This window comes from Calonectris borealis, chromosome 8, assembly GCF_964195595.1.
Source record: "Calonectris borealis chromosome 8, bCalBor7.hap1.2, whole genome shotgun sequence".
Classification (NCBI taxonomy): Eukaryota; Metazoa; Chordata; class Aves; order Procellariiformes; family Procellariidae; genus Calonectris; species Calonectris borealis.
In genome coordinates this window covers 10,464,498-10,468,776 of record NC_134319.1, presented here as the reverse complement: position 1 = coordinate 10,468,776, position 4,279 = coordinate 10,464,498, and positions in this window count along the sequence as shown.

Below are 4,279 nucleotides of genomic sequence, written 5' to 3'. Positions count from 1 at the left end.
GGTAGTAGCCCCAAAAGCAATTCTAATTTCTAATACAAAACAGCAGGCACAGCAACCATAAAACAGCCTAGTGTGCTGGTCAAGCCAGCTGCAATTAAGCCATACAAAACATTACTACAGAGACATACAGATATACCTTTTAATTGCCCCAGTACTCTTTTAAAGCTGGAACAGTTTATATTGGGATTGTTCCTATAACCCAGCTCTTTGACTGAAGAGGACAGGACTTGACCCTTCCCACGTTCCCAATTCACCAACCTGTGTCACAGTCTGTGTCTGCTCTCCTCCTACACCTAGCTCCACGAGTTGTTTCTCTGTTTCGTTTCACAACAGTCTGTAGAGGCCACGGCAGCCCTACGCAAACGGATCTAAAGCCGCTGCAAGGGGAACACCTGGATGAAGAATAAGGTGAAATTGGAGAACAAAAAAAAAGGAGCAGGAAATAAATGAGGCAACTCTGCTTTCTCCACGAGCAGCCTGGAGCTGGGTGCAGGCATTATGATTCTCAAGACAGCTAACCAGAAAGAGTCTTTGAAGTCCAGAGAGTGATGATTTAGGGTAAGGGAACAGTGAGGGAGACAAGATCCCTCCACACACACATTGTTGTCTAATAACTGGCCATAGGATGTTGATCTGATGTTGTGCCAGGTTAGGTCATGAGCTTTGCTCTGGGTCAAACAGAAAGCATAAACAGAAAGCATCAGACTCCAGCTCCTCTGCACCCTCTGCCACGCAGAGTCTTTGCCCTCGCCCTGCTTCTCGCTTAGCAAAACATTTCAGGAGTCCCGTTCCCCCTTCCCTCCCACTCCAGGCTGAATCAGAGCAACGTTGCTGAACTGGGGCTGCCTGTCACCCTGCCAAACTTTGCTAACCAAGCTTGGTGTGAAAGCCGCTGTGACAGGCAGCGACAGAAAACCTCGCGTCAAATGAATCAGCTGGAAGGGACCCAGCAAAACACTGGTTCTGTCTCGTAACCACTGGATGAGTCAATTCTCACCATCCTCAATATTACAGATGTTGGACAGGGTGCAGGGTCTGATTCCCTGAGCCAGCCCATGCCAGCCAGTCCCCACAAAATAATCTAAGGATGAAGCATTTCTTTTAGGGTTCTTTTCTCATTAGCAGGGAATTTGTGGCTCAGTGACATCTCCCTCCAGACTTGCAACAGATTTTTTGCAAACAACGCCAGTGAAATGCCACCATTGCTTTTACAACTTTTTTTCTTTTTTTCTTAGAGAAGTGCATTTCTATGCCTGGAGCTTTTTAAATACGCTGATCGAATCTGGCAGGGGTAACCAAACACACACATCGCATGGGAAAGAGATCGAAGGAGGGAAGGAAGGGTACAAGCAAATATTTCTTCAGGATTGTCAGGCCTTTCAGTTACCATGGCAGTATGTTGCCATGGAAGCCAAATTTGAAGCCTGTTGCTACCACAGGAGTGGCCCAAAGAAAATTATTAGTTTTGAAAATTAACCAAGCTGCTCTCTACCTTGAAAGCCAGCCCACCCACAGCCCTCAAAAAAAATAACAGCATCTTTCCATCCCCGATAAAGGATTCAATAAGCACATGGGGAAGGAAAAGAGAGCAGAAGAAAATGCCACACAATGAAAAACAGGCGCTTCCTTTTATGCAACCAACAATGCAGAAACCGCACTGGTAAGGACAAGGCTGAATGCACTTTATGAAATATTGCACATAAAGGTCAACAAAATCCTACAGAGCATCCTGTGCCACCAGCTCCCGAGGGGACAGAATGGGGGTACTTTGAGACTAGTGCTGTTTGGTTGCTATTTGTTTGGCAATTACCTCCCCCCCAATCATGCTGATGCCTCCCCCTTGGTTTGCTCTCTGACCTCCCAAGAAAAGCTTGGGGAGGGCAAGGAGAATTTTCCTGGGTGCCACTTTAGTCAACAGTAAAGATCAGCTTAGCTGCTTTGCTGCTGTCCTTGCTGGTCAGAACATATTTTTGAATTCTTGAAAGCCACCTTTTGCCTTACCCACCCCATTTCCTCACCAAAAAGACATTTTCTGCAGCCCCTTTCATTTTTCAGAAGCCAGGGAGCCCACATAAGCTGCCTGGTCTATTTTATCACCAGTAACTGAAAAAGCATGGCACAGAGATTCCGCTCTCCCAGGGGAGATGGTGGGATTCAGCGATGAAGCAGAGTCACGTTCTACAGGCTGCCCCAACACGAGATGCTCAGGCGACAAGAGCAAACCCAGCACTACTTCAAAAGGACAGATCACAGAGTCTCTGGATGGGTGACTTCCCACCCAGAAACAATGCCTCTTCCCCACTGACATGAAAAAAGCATTATGAAGGCCTATCAAATTAGGCCCTCTGGGGATAAAACACCCAAAAAAAGCTGAACTCTCACTGAAAGATAAAGATCAGAGGGAAAGAGACACCTGTAATGAGAGACTGTTGGACCATCAGCTGAATCCGACTTCTCATTTTGAGGCAAAGAAAGATCTAAGACGTCTATCACTGAAACATCACTCTTGTGCCACCGCTACAAGGTCTCCTGTGCTCTCTGCTACGTCCCTTGCCCCAAAGGAAGAGGGAAGGAGAAGCAGATGGTTTTAAAGCACAGTTCAAACAAAAGCACTTGATCTGAATATGGCAGGAGGATTTCCTTTGAAAGGAAGGCAAGTACAAACAAATGGCCTGCCACCTGGTTTGGGATCCCAGCTCTCTTCAGACTTCACTGGAAAAGGAACTAAAACCCACCGTGTTTGTCACGGATGCACTGATCCGATTACGCCAGGCACAAGCCTCACAGGGCACTGGGGAGTGCTGCATCCCACCTCTCCAGCAAAACCACCTTTCCCACCCAAACTCCATTATAAGCTCTTAGCCAGTCCTCCAAAAAAACTTAAAAATTACTCTGCAAAAGGCAGTCAAAACTAGACTACACCTGAGAGCAGAACAATTGGCTTAAATCAACACCTCTTCCCTGTTTGGGGAGGTTTTCTCAGATCCTAGCATTACACAGCTCTGGCACCTACACAGCTTGCCTTCCTCTCTGCCAGAGGTTACTGCCTTGCAGAAGGAAAAGCATGTCCAGATTTTAGCTCTTCAGTGAAAAGCCCAACATCGTAGCTTCAGGTCCTCAACAGGTACCAGTATGTACCAGTTGGAAGCAGGGATGCTCTAATACAGGTCACATGTGGAGGCGGCTGCTGGCAGCATCCGCAAGGCAGCCGAGAGCACCGCAAGAGCCAGACGGGGCCCTGAGCCATCAGCTGAAGGGCTCGTCATAACCATCAGGCAAAGTTTAACTATTTAGTGCAACTCCTGCTGGGCACTTCCAATGTTTCACACACCAGTGAATCCTTTGCACTGCACACATCCAACAGCTGAAGCGTTCTCCTCACACAGGAGAAGGCTTCAAGCCCAGAGGAGTACTTGCTCACCTAGACGACAACTCCACTAGCCAAAGGTAATGGCATGAATATCCCCAGAACTAAGGTTTTCTTTGGACATTTCACCGTCTCCTCCTAAGCTCTCTTGTAAAGAGAAAGCAAATCTGTCTAGCAAGCCAGCTTCTTCCTTGCTGTGCAGAAGACACATGCATTGGATTCACTTTCCATGCTGGGTTTTGGAGAGATAGAGGCAAGGACTGACTGTCCAGACCAATAGTTCACCCAAGAACACAGGAACAGCAGCTTTGGTCTTTGCTCCACTAACTCGCCTTCTCTCTCATCGGTGAAAAGCAGCAGGAGTCTGCAAAGGACCACTTATCAATGCCTAAACAAATCTACCAGACCCCGTCGTCTCTGGGCACGCAGCACCGTTAACGTCCCCTTTTCACACTCCTGTGCTAACGCTGCTGCTTAGACTTCCGGAGTCTGAAAGGCGTCAGGGCTCCATCCAAGAGGAGTATTTTGCATCGCACCACCACTCCTGGCCAAACCTCAGGATTTTTGCTTCATGCACAAATCAAAGGGAAGAACATGTAACAGTGCAGATAAGCTCCTGAACTCACTGGCCCTCAGTTATCTGATCTCTTATGAAGGTCAAAAGGATCACAGAATCCCTTCCAGCCCTCTCTGTGCAGTCATATCCTCATTTTACCTCAAGAAAGCTGAGATCACAGGAGCCTCCAGAGACTGATAAAGCAACACAGCCATAGAAGAGGGAGGTATGCTTAGTCTTCAGAGATTTAAATTGTCTTAAATCCAATGTCACACAGAGACGTGGGGAAGTAAGTAATTCTCTATTTTTCTATGTCACCAAAAATCAAGAGGAAAAAATCACACAGAACTGCCAAA